Source organism: Euprymna scolopes, chromosome 8, assembly GCF_053919585.1.
Source record: "Euprymna scolopes isolate OS-2025 chromosome 8, ASM5391958v1, whole genome shotgun sequence".
In the NCBI taxonomy this organism is placed as follows: domain Eukaryota; kingdom Metazoa; phylum Mollusca; class Cephalopoda; order Sepiida; family Sepiolidae; genus Euprymna; species Euprymna scolopes.
The window spans coordinates 139,671,736-139,689,397 of record NC_136489.1 but is presented as its reverse complement, the minus strand read 5'-3'; the positions used below and the strand labels follow the sequence as shown (position 1 = coordinate 139,689,397).

General features: G+C 32.6%; 1 protein-coding gene and 1 non-coding gene across 2 annotated transcripts in view; one reads left to right on the top strand and one right to left on the bottom strand.

Annotated features, from left to right (window-relative positions):
* The window catches only part of LOC145283785 (mitoferrin-1-like), a 117,966-nt gene that overhangs the window by 58,603 nt on the left and 41,701 nt on the right, over positions 1-17,662 (bottom strand). The window lies entirely within an intron of this gene.
* Trnah-aug (transfer RNA histidin (anticodon AUG)) lies at positions 12,012-12,084 on the top strand. The gene has a single exon. It is a non-coding gene; the product is annotated as a tRNA-His (tRNA).

Below are 17,662 nucleotides of genomic sequence, written 5' to 3'. Positions count from 1 at the left end.
CGACTGTCAAAGTTTTGCGAACTGATACGTGATCAGTTTCACTTTAGTTTTAGAAATATTTCCTGAAACAGCCTTCGTTCAGAAAATAGAAAGTACATATATTGTTCTATTAAACCTTTTATTAAATAATTTGACTTTGCTTGTTTTATTTTTAAAAAATATAAAGGCTGACAAGACATTTTTCATTTACTAATAGAAGAGTGTTGGTAAAAAAAAAAAAAAAAAAAAAAAAAATTGTCAAAAGATAAGCCCCCCCCCCCCACTGATTTTTAACATGATTTATTCGCAATGAGAGCACTGTAAAATCTTTTTCTCTAACGCTTAAGTATTCATCAACTTTTTCATGGACGTAGTTAGGTTGTTTTACATAAATAAACTTTGCTCACAAATGAAAACAATGTTACTTCGCGGGCCCCTAAAGTTTCTCAACATTACAAACAGATAACTAATCATGGGCCTCGAAGTTTCAAAACAGACAGACACCTCGTATGTATGTGATGGAATAAGAAAACTCATTAAGATAAAGATTACCTTTAAAGTAGTTAATAAAATTCTTGTATATCATTAAATATGTTATGAAAAGTTCTATGATGCTTTTATCATAAATTTTTGACAGCATTAATTTCACTTCAAACAAACAGTTCAGCTTAAAAATATAAGAGAATCGTAAATCTAAGGTATTTTTTAATGATGTGATTCCGATTCCCCCCAAAATACACGATTCTTACGATTAACGATTCCGATTAATCGTCCCGCCACTACATCAAATGATCACATTTTTTTGTGGATCATTGTTTTATAGTGTAAAAGTGTCCATGTCTGTTTGAGGAATAGTCTCTACCAAACTACTCTCTCAATTTTTGGTTTACAGACATGCAACTTGATATATAGGGGACTTGGACCTGTAGAACAAATTTGATTTGGTTTTTAGCTGGTAAAAATACCAAAAAAAAAAAAAAAAAAAAAAAACTGGAATTTGGCAGGTCTAAGTAACCTTAAAATACTCTTGTATGCATGTGCAAATATACTGTAGGTTTATTTTTGAACTATTTCTTATCTGTCTGACGATAGCTCAAACGGTAACAACTAGGGCTGGAGCACTAAATGTTTTGGTTTCAATTCTGATGGCACCAAAGTTATATTTTGTTTTTACTTTTGAAATAACTACTTTATATTAGATACACTATAATAACCAACAGAGAATTGGCTCTATAATAATAAATACAAAATCTGCATTAATTAAAATATAACATTTATGCATATTTTATAACCGGGCAATGCTGGGCAGCCTGCTAGTTATGATTTATCTTTTCAGATTGAAATTTTGCCTACTGATTACTGTTATCAAAGAGCATCAGATCCATAGATCAAATTTGGAAATATTGAAATTCCAAAGATTCTTTCTTATATTATCAAGCTCTTTGTTCTCTTTGAGATATTTTAAGCAATTTCAATATTTTCATGTGTATTGCTACTGATATAACTTATCATTTTTGCTCAGTGTGTATTTAGGCTTGCAATGCAAATATTGTTCACAATACAGATAGTTTTTGTATGTGAATTCTGTCTAAAAATAAGAAACGCTTGATTTTACCTTGATCCACCATGTAAAAATTTTTGTTTTTGATTTTTGCCATGTTAAATCTTGTCATTATTAAGTAGGTCGCCCACCCATACAATAATAACTGTACATTTGTTATCATATTATGTATAAACAAAAACCCCTCATAGTGATTGATTAAAATTGTCTTTGATTAAATGTAGGGAACAAATTTTTTTAGATCATATTTTGATTTTTTAAATGTATATATTGTATTTGTATTTTCCGTTTCACCTGTTCCATTTTGTTAGTACATTCAGACAGGCTAATTTTACATGAAATTGCTAAACTTGAAAATTATATTGTACTGCTAGTTGTATAAGCATTCATATCGAAGTCATTTTAACTGTAGATGTAAATGTTTTATCATAATCTACATGTGTTTTTGGAGAATAACCTTTTGCCACTAGTCGTGCTTTGAATATCTCTTTAATTTTTATCAGTTTTAATCAACTGCTGTGTGCATATTAATGTTTTATTTAAAGATAATTTTGTTAATTTAAATGTTTGATATTTTAAAATATCCCTCTGTTTTTTTGTTTTTTTCTTGTTTTCAGATCAGAATTCATTACTTCTCCATATATACATGGTACATTTTTTTTTTTTAAATAAAGATAAACTGTTTTTCTTAAAAATTGATAAATTTTATTACCTTTTTATTTTTCCAGTCTGGCAAAAATATATCTTGTAAGTAGGACTGCCTTGGTTGTATCCTACAAATATTTATTTTATACTTTCAACATCTATATATATAATTTTTTTGAGGCGGGTGGGGTGGGGTAGGGTGGGGGGATGTAACTGAGGATAACAAATGCTTTTACAATAAATGCATATTCAAAATATTTGGTTTATATTACCTATAAAAAAAATTGTATGGCATGTTGCTAATGCATTGGTATAATATTGGTCACAAATATATGTTGAGCATACAAGAGTATATTACCACATATATTTTGGAAGGTCAGCATGTTTTACATGTTGCCATTTCAAAAATTGTGCACCACACTGGATTGTTTCATTTTGTCGGAATGAGTATCACATCAATGTACTTTTTTAATCAATGCTGCATCCAAAAAAACAAAAAAAAAAAAAAAAAAATCATTGGAAGTAAATCCAGTGCCTTAATCACTTATTTTTTTTTCTATACAGAGCAATATCAGCTCTCAATTTTTCAAAGGCTATTACAGCATCACTTATATTTTTGTAATATATAAGTTACTAACTACTAAACAAGAATAATGGTCTATTCATCCCAATGTATAATTACAGATATTCTATTAGTCCTGCAAGGTCAATGTGAATTAGAATATTTTTGTTGTTTGTTTGTCAGGTAATTAAGTTTTAATGCAATAATTCTTGATTTTGTGGACTTAGTTTTAAGATTTGGGGGTAAATTTAGCATGTTTTGTTTTTTTTTGATTCCTAAAAACAATCTAAAGTTTCTTTTAAATAATTTAATTTCTTAAAAAATCAAAAACACACATTGTTTAAATAAGACAAGTGTGACCAGTCTTACTATTTTTCATTTATTTATTTTTCTTTTTAACCAATTTTGTTAGAATTTCGTAGTTTGCATCCTAAAGATCCTACAATTATAGCTCTGGGTGCTAAAAATTTTATGTAAAATTTTGCCATCGATGGTAACATAACTATGGAATAGCTGGTCTGCAATTGTTATGTGTCTAATGATCAATGAAAGACTAGTCATCAAGTATATATGACTTCACTACATTGTGGTTACCACCTCTCGTAAGGGTACTATTTTCAGTTAATCATTGATTCACTTTGGCATCAAATTTAACTGAGAAGCAGGTAAATTTTCTTTTCAGATTTACATGAGAACAAAAGGGTTCAATTAAAAAACCAAAAAAAAAACCCAGACTTCCCCTCCTCAGCAGTTTGATGATTGTGTATTGCAGGTTTTATATCTATAATATATATGAAGATTTTAAACTTGGTATGTGTGTACCCAAAGATGTAGCTCAGATGATTATAAACTAGCACGGTTTGGAGGTAGGGCGAAGGTTGCTTTAAGTGCAGCATAATTGTTTTATTCTTAAAACCCATAAGATTTTTAATTGATATGAGATAGCAAAACAGTACCGAGTTAACTGCCTTTTTTTTTCAATGTCAGTTATAATATATTATTGCTGAGAGACGTGAGCCATGACACCTATATCTTCAATTATTCAAAAAAAAACAAAACAAAAAAAACAGAATATGATTAAAACAACCCGAAGACTGTTTGAAAGTGAGAGAAGTTTTTTCAATCAGTTGTCCCATGAGAAAAAAAGAAAAAAAGAACGCTGAGATAATCAAACTTATTTTTATTTGTGTGTGAAAATGAGTTGCCTTTTCTTTTTTCTGTATTATACATCCTTTGGTTTTACTGATTATTATAAAGAAACATCTGATAGCTAAAAGTACAAACTAGTTCACACTCGAGAAATCATAAAAACAAACAAATGAAGCATACATGGTTCCCCGTGAGTGCACAATGAACGAGGCATGAAAAAAAAATGACTAAGTTCCCTTTAGCCCCAAAAGTCCCCAGGGGACGTCAAATTCTGGTGAAAATTAAAAATGGTGCATTTTAGGCCTTAACATATGTAAATTTGAGTTTTACACCATGCAAAAAAAAAAGAAATGCCTAAGTCCATCATTTACCCCACCTCATTTTGCCCTAAAAGTCCCCAAGGCCATAACATATTTAAATTTGAGTTCAGCACCATGCAAAACTGCTAAATAGACATACACAGAAAATTTTTGGACAAATATGGTAAAACAGTCCAAAAAAATGAAGTGTTTTTATTAGCCCTAAAAGAGCCCCGGAGGTATACCCAAAAGTTAATGTGAAGTATAGATAAACAAAATTATACAGAAATCAGTTAGTTACAACTTTTCAGAAAGTTTTAAAGAAATCCAAGGCATCAATTTTTTTTTTATAAGTACAAAAGTGTCAATTTTAGCTAGGGGATCAACCGGAGTTTTCCTGGAAAATCTATTCTGTTACTTTTTTACTCGTATCATGTTTAATGTTTGTGCAAAATTTCAAAAAATTCCAAGGCGTAGTTATTGAGAAAAGTGCAGACGAACGGACAAGGGTGAATTTACAGATCCACCCTTCTTTTGTCGAGGGACCAAAAAGTTACAATTTATATAAACTGTATTAGAATGGAATTCTTTACTGAACATGTTTACATGGGAAATGATATAAGATTTTTTACACGATAAATTTGTAAAAACTTGGCAGGTTTGGTAGAGAATTTCGTTCTGATGAATTTTATTTAAGATTTTTTTTTTTCTTTTTTGGCTTATGAGTTATGGAGTGTTAACTATTTTTTACTTTTACACACCAAACATTGTTCAGAAAGTTCCATACAAGTTGTCTGGAAGAGATGCAGTATGCTAATAATTTAATAAAGTAATAAAAAGATAAAATTCTACAACAGAAGTATATTCGTGTGTGTTGGTATGAGTGTATAAATATGTGTGCATGCACATGCCTAAAAATGTATTTATACATGTGTAAAAACGTGTGTGTAAGTATATATGGCATGTTCCTAGTCTCCCTGCCCCTCCTCCAAAACTTTCATATTGGTTTAGTTAATATGGCTCAAGACTACTTGACATGTAATAAATTTGCAGCTGAAACATGTATAGAGCGCCAATAACTTATGTTAATACAGACAGTTGTATGAGGGACCAATTCAGAATTTTCACTGTTCTGTGTGAAAGCCCTTAGCGGTATTGCAGTTAATCTTTTACCTTGAATAAAGAACCATATAGAAATGTTTGCATGTATTGTTTTATCCATTAGAATTCAAATATAAAAGTTAATGAAACATAGTGGTAGTGGTGAGATAAAAAGATTTCAAAGACCAATTCAGAATTTTCACTGTTCTGTGTGAAAGCCCTTAGCGGTATTGCAGTTAATCTTTTACCTTGAATAAAGAACCATATAGAAATGTTTGCATGTATTGTTTTATCCATTAGAATTCAAATATAAAAGTTAATGAAACATAGTGGTAGTGGTGAGATAAAAAGATTTCAAATCAAGAAAGAGAAAGCAGTGAATGTATTTTAAGACCGACCCAGATAAGTAATGTTTTATTGTTCTTGTTTTAATTTGTATGTAGGTGAAAATAAAATAATGTTGGAACTTAGCTTGGAAGAAACAAGCAGACCTATGGCTGGCAAAAACCATAAGATCTTCATCATTCCTGTGTATGAAAAAAAACTTATCAGTAAATTAGGAAATGTTTAAGCTGAAATAGCATAATTATGCCATTAGTACGTATCTGGAGAGACAGTGTTTGCTTTATATGCTGGAAGACGAGGCATCGAAAGTCTGTTATGGATTTCAGTATTTTACACCTAAAGATGGAAGAACATCTAATGAAATAATTCTTTTGTTCAATAAATATGCTATAGAGGAAAAAAATGAAATATACAAACATTACATTTTCCATACAAGGAAACAGGAAGAATTTGAAACTGTTGAAGCATTTATTACAGTGCTTCATATGTTGATGAAAACTTGTCATTTTTGTTACAATTGTGTTTCATCAATATTGTGAGATCAGATAATTCTGGAAATAAATCATCCCCATACACGTAAGCGGAATTACAAAAAATGAGAAAGATTTACAAAGATGCATGGACATATGCGAGCTGTCAAAACTCCATTACCATCTGGAATCCTGACACCCCAGGGAATGAATAGATTTCAACCTCAAGAGAAAACTATTAGCACAGAGTTAAAAAGTGTAGGGCGTGTTCATTGCGACATGAAGTAAAGAGTTATGTCCTGCATTTGGGAAGACATGTTTCAAATAAGGAAGAATCACTTTGCTATGAAATGCAAATCATTGGAACAAAAAGAATATTTGGAAAGTTGAAACACAACAAGACGAAAATGGTTGAGACTATGAACATGTACACGTTGTCACAACAAAGGAAAAAGTAAATTCTGTAAGACAAGATGTAATAAAGGTGATGAAAAAAAAGCTTGCTATTCAAACATCGGTCAATATATTGAATGAAAAGCATCTGATGGGTGAATACTTGAACACTCAAATAAGCCATTAAGGTCAGGTTAAAATGATAAACTCCAAAACTGGACACAAATATGGAGTAAAGTTTATTGTAAAGGAGGATTTCCACCGACCCCTACTTGAGGGCACAATTCAGAAGATGGCACTCATCACAGTCAATAATGAAAAGTTTAAGATGGTTGCTAAAGTATCTCAACTGGATAAATTCAGCAGCCAGCATCCGGGAAGCAATTTAACAGAATTCAAGGCGGATTTGGGTGAATTACTGAGAGTGGAAGTGGATCCAAGTGTAACATCTAACGTTGCAGCAGTACGAAGAATACAAATAGCAATTAAGTATAATAATTGAGAAAAGTAAAACCATCGAGGAAGCAACGGCAGATCACAATAGAAAACTCAAAAAGCTGTTGCAGAGACATTGCAAACATGGGAGACGACTGAATACTGAGAAAATGAATCTACAACAAGCATCTATATCATTCCTGGGACACTAGTGAGTGCTTACTTCTTGATTCTGAGAAAGTAAAAGGCATAAGAGATATGCGCTACCCAACTAACAAAATAGGTTGGGAGTGTTTGTGTAGTAATACCACTTTGAATAATTTAAGAAATAGTTGCATTTTAGTAAACCAAAGCACTCTAAGTCCTCAAAATACTGCCATTTTGTTTGCAAATGACTATCCTTTTACATGCTTTAATAAATAATAATCTACATGATATATTTAAAGAGCTTTTAGCAAATTAATAAAAATATTAACGCTATGAAATGGCCAATTTTTTTTGTCAAATATTTTACCTCTTCCCCTTAGTGTTTCGAAGCTTGATACCACTTCCTTATAAGGAATTCCATCATGAAATTTAGAAAACAGTTAGAAAAAAAGCATCAATCTCACTTCTTGTCAAGGTACAAGATAAATTTATCTATTTGGTTTTTTTTTTGTTGTCTTAAAAATAAATCTTTAACATGACATGTTTCAAACATTTTTTCTAAATATTTTTCATATCCATATATATTATAAATATATATATATATATATATATATATTATAAATATTATAAAGTTATATATTATAAATATTATAAAGTTATATATATAATGAATAAATTAATGTTTTTATTATTTTCATGCATTAAAATTATAATTCTGTGTTAATATTTCTTTTGATAGAATCGTTCTTAAAAAGGGTTGTTTTGTTTTATGGCATATCAACTGATATCATTTATTAACGCAGACTTGAATTTTATAAAAGTTGAACAAAAAGTAAAGAGCAATTTCAACAAATTTATCTATTAGACAAATCAATATATTTAACAGATTTATATATTTAAAAATTCCCCAACAGGTACTCTTGCATAATTTGACCTGGATTCTCGGGAATTCCCATCAAGCATGGATCATGCGAAAATGGCAATCATCAGTTTCAGTCGAGCATTGTAACAGACAGAGTAATTTAAAAACAAACAAACCAGGGGGAAAAAATACAAATAATCAAAAATAACAGAAACCTACCTTTAAAGGACTGAAATTTTTTTTAATTTAATTTTTTTCTGCAAAATAATTATCAACATTTTTTCTTTTTCTTTTTTCTTCAAGAAAAGATGAATGTTTTACTTTTTTTTTAATCATAAATTGTTAGGTGTAAGTATAAGTTTTTTTGGGATTTTTTTCAAGACGTTTTGTTCAGTCAAGTTTTTTTGGAGGGGAGAGGTCCACAGAAGTTTTTTTATATATTCTTTTAAAGAAAATACGTAAAAATATATTAAAAGTGTAAATTGTTAGATGTACAAGAAAAAATTTTGTATTTTTTTTTCAAGAAAACTATATTTTTATTTTATTTTTTTTTTACGGCTGTTCATTGCCAGTGGAAGAACTTTCTGGAGATGAGGATATTTCCTTAGGAATATTTACTTCGGTTGACTGTTGAATGGCTATCGACGGCAAAGTAGGAGGAGATGAGTATAGAGGAAATCGAAGGAAGCTCCCCAGAACCGGGTAGCTTCCAGAAATATGATTTATGATGGAGACAAAAGGATCGTTTCCAAATTTTTTGTTTCCACATAAATTCAAGTAAATATGTACATAGAAGCTCCCGGTTGGTCCCTACATTATTGCTTGTTTTGCCGTTTTGCTTCCTTCCCACATCCTCTTGACGTGGTTCGTTGTTGCCTTTGTTGCGGGGTCTACAAAATGCATACTTATGATTCACTGTTAGGTGGTGAAACTCTTCTCCTCCTACTTTGTTATAGGCCTTTCCAACAGTCGGATATACGACTGTAGTCCCTGGCAGAATATATTCGTTTATTATTGAAAGGAGGGTTTCGGCGTTGCGATTTGGTACAGTTACAAAAAAACCCTCCTTGTCAGTGATGTCATAGCTGCCGAAGACCAAGAGCAATTCGAAGATTCTCCCTACATTGTGTTTCCTTCAGTTGAATAGTGACTCATCTATTTCGACTGTGTGCCCTGGGCCTCCGATCTGCCGGGATTCCTAAGGAAATACTCCTAGCAAAATTCTCTCAGAAAGTTCTTCCAGTCTGTGTAAGTGTGCTCCGATATAATACCATATTCCCTTCGCATGTTTTTCAGGGTAGCCATTTCAAATGCCCACAAATAAATGATTTTTACTATGTTGGAATCCCCAACTTGGATTGCGCAAAAAAAAACAAAAAAACGATCCTGTACACAAGAATATACACTGTCCATTTGTGCATCTCCAGGAGAAACCATCCTTAACAAACAATCTTTTTTTTTTTTTTGTAAGCATTTGTGTTAATTCTTGCACCTCATTTTTTGGACAGCAGTTTCTTCTCCTGACAATATGCGATTGTCTGCATCAGTGTTTTCATTTCTTTTTCTAACATGCATAGATTTATTTCCATGCTTGTCATTTTCTTTTTGCTGAGTTTCAGACGAAATTTGTTTGTTGGTTTTTGTGTTCATTCACTTTCTTCTAATTCAAAAGTCGTTTGTTTAGATTTTCAACTTTCTTCATTGGCCAATCAAACGCCAATGAATTACAAAAAAATAATCAGACCACCCCTTTAATATAACCGTAAAAAATACTAACATTACATATAAAAAAAACATTACATATAAAAAAAAACATTACGTATAAAAAAAAACATTACATATAAAAAAAAACATTACATATAAAAAAAAACATTACATATAAAAAAAAACATTACGTATAAAAAAAAACATTACATATAAAAAAAAACATTACATATAAAAAAAAACAAATAAAAATAAAAAGTTGATTTAGCGTTTAACATTTGAACTCGCTTGGCTGAAACCGATGATTGCCGGTCTCTCCCAATCTATAACTTTTTCAATCTTCTGATGAAGGGGACAATTTGTCCAGTTTAATTTCATCCAGTGATTCAATAATAATAAATTTGGGGAAGTCTAAATCGATTTCAAAATCTGAATCAGATAAATACCTTTTGACACACATAATTATTGGCTTTTGAAAATGTTATGCCTTAGATTTTGAACATCAAATTACTTTTAAATATGCAAATTTACGTAAATGAGAGTGTGAAACTTTACAAGAATTAAGAGACAAAAATAAATTTTATTTAAAACAAGTGACATCATTCTAACAATAAACATGATGTTTGGAAAAAGATCAAGTATTTTTTTAGCAGACAAATCGTTTACAAATTTTGAATGAATTTGATTTTTATCTATACTATTAATAATATAGATAAAAATCAAATTCATTCAAAATTTAACATTCTAAATGTTTATTTATTTATGTGTGTATGTATATATACTAGGCACCGCCAAAACTGGGGGGGCAGGTCAGTACTTTTTGACGGACCGTCTTTTGAAAAATCTACCAAAAATCAGATAATTATACGATCAATACGAAATTTTCAGCGATTATTAGGAGAAGAATGAACTTTATAACAGTGTACTTATTTTTCATAAACGATATTTATATATATATATTTTTTTGCTTACAAAACCCCCCCTTGTTTTGAAGTGGGAACAAATATGCTTAAAATAATCATCTGAAACTGAAATCAACATATTGTGTTGTTGTAAGGGACAGAATTATAGATTCAAAAAAAAAAAAAAAAAAAAATTGTTTGCATACCTTATTTTGACGTCTGAATATCAGAACTTCGATTGTGTTTAATTATCCCGCTTTTGAGTTTTGAAGTGTGAAATTCGGTGAATATGTTAAGTAAAATAATTAATTTAAGTTAAGCAAAACAAAAAAAAATTTTTTTTAATATTTATACGAAAAAAGCTATTTTAAAATTTTTGATAAATAAATTAACAATTTTTTTTTAGCGAGCCGAATAATGCATGACCATTATTAAACAGGGCATGCTTTGAATAATCGATACCAAAAAAAAAATTTCGATAAATATTGTGCCCTTTGTGTTAAAAATAGCATCATTTTTTTCGATCCCGTTTGAAAACGTTTGCCGCCTTTCGACTACGGTGGACCAAACGCGCTGAAATAATCTTTTTTTATTCTGCTTTAAATTGCCCCCCCCCCATTTTGGGGAGCCTGGCCCCCACACACATACACATTAAAAACCAAACGCATACAAATGGTCACCCATCTGGTACTGGCCAGCCTCAGCTTAATAATACATTGAAATTTTCGTCACTGAAAAATAAGTTTTTTTTGGCCTGTTTGGTCTTCCATAGTTTGCTTTTTATCAAACGAAAACGTAAACAGAGTCGATCTGAACTCTACGTCAACGCGAAATGTCTGGTTACCTATATGAATAAGTGGAATTATTTGAAATTCAGGTACTTATAATATTTTTGCATATTCTCTTAGAAAATCATCCTAAATCTTAGTTAGACAATAAATAAATAAATTAATTATTTCAAAACCCCTTTTTTAAAAATATTTAAGTACGTTTTTTGTGCAAGACAAAAAATGTCAATTGTTAACTTTTTGGGAAAATTTAACATTTAAAATTGAATTAAAAATAGTAGAAAAAGTTTTACATTATTCTGTTTTCTATATGATAAAATTCAGGGTTTTATCTTTCTGGAAAAAAAAAAGTTACTCAGAAATAATGGATTTTAATAAATGTAATTTCGTTTTAAAAAACAACAACAACTTGATTTTGCGGCCATTTTTGGCGGTGCCTAATATATACCAATAAAACTTTCGAATGGATGCACCCAATTGAAAGGTGCAAGTCTTTAGATTGTCCTTATCTATATATGGTTCGTAACGAACAACGCAGAGTCACACAAAAGCCCGCAATAAGGGTTTTTGGGCCGTTTTGTACAATTGTCGAAAAAGTTACCTGCCTATGTCAATAGAATTTAGCACTGTCTGTATACAGTTGCGGTAATATCTTTCGGCATACGGACAGGACTTGTGGCACAATGGATAATGCGTCTGACTATGGATCAGAAGATTCCAGGTTCGAATCCTGGTAAATTCATAATAATTTTAACCATTATTTTATCCAACATTTACTTATTATCCTTACCCTTAGTTAGGGTATTTTTGTTTTTCAGTAATTTTGTTTTGTGCATATACTCCAAGTTCACAAGGTAAGCGTTGATGGTAAGACGATGTTGAGTTACTTAATTTTGTGTTTGACTCAGCATTGTGTGCCACCACAGCTGCTAGTTTTCAATAAAATTTCTTATCTTTTTTTCTACCAAGTGACACATTATTTGATTTTTAAACTTTCCAGTTTTAATTTGTTTTCTTAACTTCACTAGAAAGAGTGTTTTTTTTATTTAACTTCACTATAAATATTTAAATATTGATTTTGCCTTTTTCTTTTTGGATAATCTGGTAGACTAGTGTCCAATCAATAATAATCCAATGAAAAAATTGTAAACAAGACAAAAATAAAAAAATATAGCGGAGGAGGCGATACCGCTTATACACATGAACCAAAAAAAATCATATTTCACATTTTCGGTTGTTCAAAGCAAAACACTGTTTAATTCACTGTTAAAAACTAATGCAATGGATAAAAGTGCACGCAAGTTATACATTTAGAAAACTTTTTTTCTTGCTTTTCAACCATATAAATATTTTAAAAATATGTGAAAAATTGCAAGTTGAACAAAGTTCATAACACCAGACTGGTTGAGATTGCTTCAATTACATATTCTGATAACTGAATATTTCTAATTCAACTAATTATATTCTGATAACATGCTTTAATGTAAGTACATTTTTTATATTCATATTTTCAATTTCTTTTTTTAAATTCATTATATTAATAGAATAAAAGTAAAAAAAAAAAAAAAAAAAAGATTAAAAATGAAAAAAAAAACAACAAAAAAAAAACGTCTGTTTACAGCCATGCTATCGCTGCTGATGCTACTAATACTACAAGACAGTTTTTCATCTAAACTCAAATAGAAACTATTTTTTTCCGGGTCTCGTCATTTTAAATTACTAGTTATCACAAGAGAAAACAACATACAATTATACTTTTAATGGACGAAAACAGTGAAAAGATTGATTTATTAAACAATGGGTGTGCAAACAATTTTTTTTTTTTAATTTTTAATACTCGTCATGATGAAGTTTTTTTTTTTTTTTTAATTTTTAATACTCGTCATGATGAAGTTCTTTTTTTAACACAACAAAAACCGAGTGGTCAAAAGTATTCAGACACTCCAAACTATTAAAGTGACATCTATTCTGATTAGTTTCTGAAAACTGCTGAGTCCTTCAGCCTCTCACCCGGGAACTCTCTTTTAAAAGGAACTTTTTTATCACCGGTTTTCTGCGTTGAGCAATAGCACAGCCACCTATCCATCCAAATTTGGTCTTTTCTCCCTCTGAAGTGTCGGGAATTCTTGCGGTTAGTGTCACCTTTTCCCCCAATAAAACCAACCACGCCTACTGCTTATTCTTCCAGCCCCTGCATATTGATAGCAGACAGAGCAGACTTTCTGTCTTTCAAAGGTGAGTGCAATAGAAGGCTTACTACTACACTCCCCTCTGATCCTATGATCACACATGGAACACTCTGCGCCATGTGCTTCTTCGCGGTGGCACAATCACTGTCTTCATCAGGAATATCATCGGTTGAGCCATATTTTCAATGAGACACTGGGTCCCCGCCCACCCTAACCCGCCCACCCAGTGTCTCATTGAGAGTTACACATCTCTCACTTCCACTCTTCGAAGGCGTGTCAGAGCACGTCATTGGCGAGCCAGGTCTCACTATGGGTCGTAAGTCTCTCACATGGCATGGCATTTCATCAAGTGATATATTCTGCGTGCTGATACCCCAGCAACATATCCCACTCCATACTTTGTGGTTCATCATCAGTGTGGAGCCTTTACCCACACTCAGGTCACCCGTTTTGTAGACGGTTTGCTGTTATCTATCAGTGTCGCTGTTTCATCAATTCCTTTAAGCTGTATGCGATACTGATAGATCATATTGTCAGGTGCTGTAGCAGAGGACAAATCATCCTTCGGTGTAATATTCTACCAGTATACTGCTTTCAGTAAAGTACCCCATTTTCTCGCTGCGATCCTTTTTACACTTCTATGACATCACTCAATGATGTCATTAGCGGAAGGAACATATGGAATGAAATTGAAGTCTGCTTCTCCATTCATCCATTACGGCTTCAAACAAGCTGCTCCGAAAGGCAATGTCATTATTTGTTAGAATTTCAGACAACAGACCTCGTTCATAGAAAAACGTCCCCTTTGACTAGTGGATGGATGACGGATCGATCAACTGACACTCTTCGCATTCTTTGACAATGGTTCTAATGGTGGCTTTTGAAACCCCAGGGTTAATTTGTTTCTCAAAGTAGTGTCCATTTCACACCAGGATGACCACTTGGTGAACAAGTTTGATCTGGTCCAACCCAACAGAGCTCACGGATGCAGTGCAGGCAGGTTGCACAGGCTCAGTGTTCTTCTTAATTGCATCAAACCACCACTGAGGTTCTTTTGTCAACTGATTCACATTGTTTTGGCTAGATTTCACCAAGAATACATCCATCAACAGTGCAATTTAATTATTGTATCAAGACGCCATTAGATGAGCATCTCACTCATAGCTTTGGTTTGTACCCTGGCTCTGCCGTAAGGGTATTTGAGACCCATTTATGGACACATGCGGAATCAGTGAATAAGTGTAAGGTGGTTATCTTCCAAAGGATTGCCAAGGTTATTCCTTTAATGATGGCATAGAGTTCTGCTAGGTTGATATGTTAGGTCCTTTTCAGGACGTAACCAGCATGCATCCTTTATTAATGACACACCAGAGCAAAAGAGCTTGCGTCGACCCAGACATTAAGATTTTTGCCTTTGACGCACCATTTGCCTTGCACCAGATCTTCTTTGTGGACTCTAGTAAGGACCTCCTTGATCATGATGTTGAGAGAGGCATCATTTATTTTGCCATCCCGCCCTGTAGTGACGTCAGATGCTCTCCTTTTGATGAATGTCATGACAACATGAAGCCAGCCACCCACGAGGAGGTGTCCAACCAACTTGCCACATATGAAAATATATTTTTTTTTGTGTGACGACATGAGGTATGTCTGAGATCTTGTTACCTTTTCTCCAATGCAGAGCATTATCCTCTCCCCAGACCTGCAAACCATGCACTCATGTACCACTTTTCAGTCTCTCTGATTCTTTGCTGAAAAGTCTGAACTTGTAGAGATGCTCCTTCACATCTGCTGCAGGCAAAACACTCATCCACACACATCATCATCAATATAAGCAGATGTTGCTTGCTGTATCCACTTGTCCTTTGTCAGGATAGCATCATTAATCGTTTGCATGATGGCCAGTGCCACATTGAGTCCAAACCCCATGCAGGTCAGCCAATACCTCTGTCTCTTGTACAGTGAGAGAGGGCCACAGTGATTTGTGCACACTTACTTGAAAGTATGCCTTGTGAAGGTCTAACCTCGGTACATTCAATCTCGCTCGCCGCTATTCTTTTAATTTTCTGGTGCATATGTCTGCGTGGGCTGTAAACGGGTCCACATGCTTATTTAATTCCTGATAGTCAAGCACCGGCCTCACCTTTTGTTGGTTCTGCTAAATGACTGCCATTAGTGGGATCAGCCCTCTTGGAGACTCCATTTTTTTCTCTGGGTACAGAACCAACCACCCATTATTAATCCAGGTTTGTAGCTCGGTAACATAGTCTGCACAGGCTTTTGCAGGGATGTTATATTCTGGTACTGTGTTGCATAACTTTTATGGCGGCTGGTCACCGGACCACTTCTACGACACGGTTTAGGTTTCGGTGTGTTGGTCGAACTCCGTGCGAAAGTCAGGCTGTTCCAGTTCTATTGTTGCACCCAGAACAAAAGCCATCCCAACAAAATCTACCTTGCCTCCCTTTTTGGTTGCAAAAATCCGAACAAGTCAGTTATTTTATATTTGTTTCTGCCATTAAAAAGTTTGGTTAAAATAATTTCATTTAAATTTTTTTTTAATTATGTATTTTTTAATCATCCGAAATTCTCAGTTATGACGTCGGTTTATTTATTTATTTGGTATTATTTTACGACCTGCCCCAGCGTAGTATAAACACCTCCAACCACCCCATCTTAAGAACGGCTTCTGGAATAAACACCTCTCAACCTCCCCGGCTTTTGAGGTTGGGGGTGTTATTCCGAAAGCCGTTCTTAACATAGGGCACGTCGTAAAAATTTACCATTTATTTATTTATATTATTATTATTATTATTATTAGTTTTATTTAAAAGTTCTGTAAATATATAAAAAGAACTCACCCAGAAAGACACCCAGTTATTTAAATATATATTGTGTTCAAATACGTTCGATTTATTACTTACATTAAAAAGTTTTGCGTAAATAGAAAAAAGTTTTGTTTTTTATTTTTTTTTAATCCTTAAAAGTTTTGTAAATATTTGATATTAAAGAAAATGTTTTGTAAATATATATTTCTTTTAAATCTTAAAAAGTTTTGTAAATATATTTTTTACAACTCTTGCTTGCGAACATATGAACATGTCTGCTATTTGACATGTCAAGGTCGAACAACTGGTGTCACGTGAAATGTGAGCCTATCTTTGTCTTCTGCTACCGGGGTAGCTACTTTTTACTTGATCCGATTCTTCTTAGATAAAACGCTTTCTAGGTATGCAATTATTATCACGAAGCTAGCGAGTGAAGTACTAGTATTGATATATCATGACCTTAATAAACCATTGATCATTTAATATGATGCAAGTGAAAAGAGCATAGAACTGTATTGCTACAAGGTCAACGCTTAGTCTATATAAACCGTGCCCTTACACACAGAAACTTGATATATACAGATTGAACAAGAATCATTAGTAGTAGTCTATGCATGTAGACAGCCAACAAGTCACAATACTGACCAATCATAGGATATGGGAAGTAATATTGAAAAAGGAACTGATGAAGCGTCCAATGCCAAATATATTGATGTGATTACGAGTTTGCAATATTATACTTCTGTACTATTCTGATAAGATATTCCTTACAGATGCAGTATGAAGGGCACAAGCAGTTAATATATAGATGATGATGAAGGGTGTGAGCAGTAAATATATAGATGATGATGATGAAGGGTGTGAGCAGTAAATATATAGATGATGATGAAGGGCATGAGCAGTAAATATATCAATGATGATGAAGGGCATGAGCAGTAAATATATAGATGATGATGAAGTGTGTGAGCCGTAAATATATAGATGATGATGAAAGGAATGAGCAGTAAATATATCAATGATGATGAAGGGCATGAGCAGTAAATATATAGATGATGATGAAGGGCATGAGCAGTAAATATATAGATGATGATGAAGGGCATGAGCAGTAAATATATAGATGATGATGAAGGGCATGAGAAGTAAATATATAGATGATGATGAAGGGCATGAGCAGTAAATATATAGATGATGATGAAGGGCGGGAGCAGTAAATATATAGATTATGATGAAGGGCACGAACAGTAAATATATAGATGATGATGAAGGGCATGAGAAGTAAATATATAGATGATGATGAAGGGCC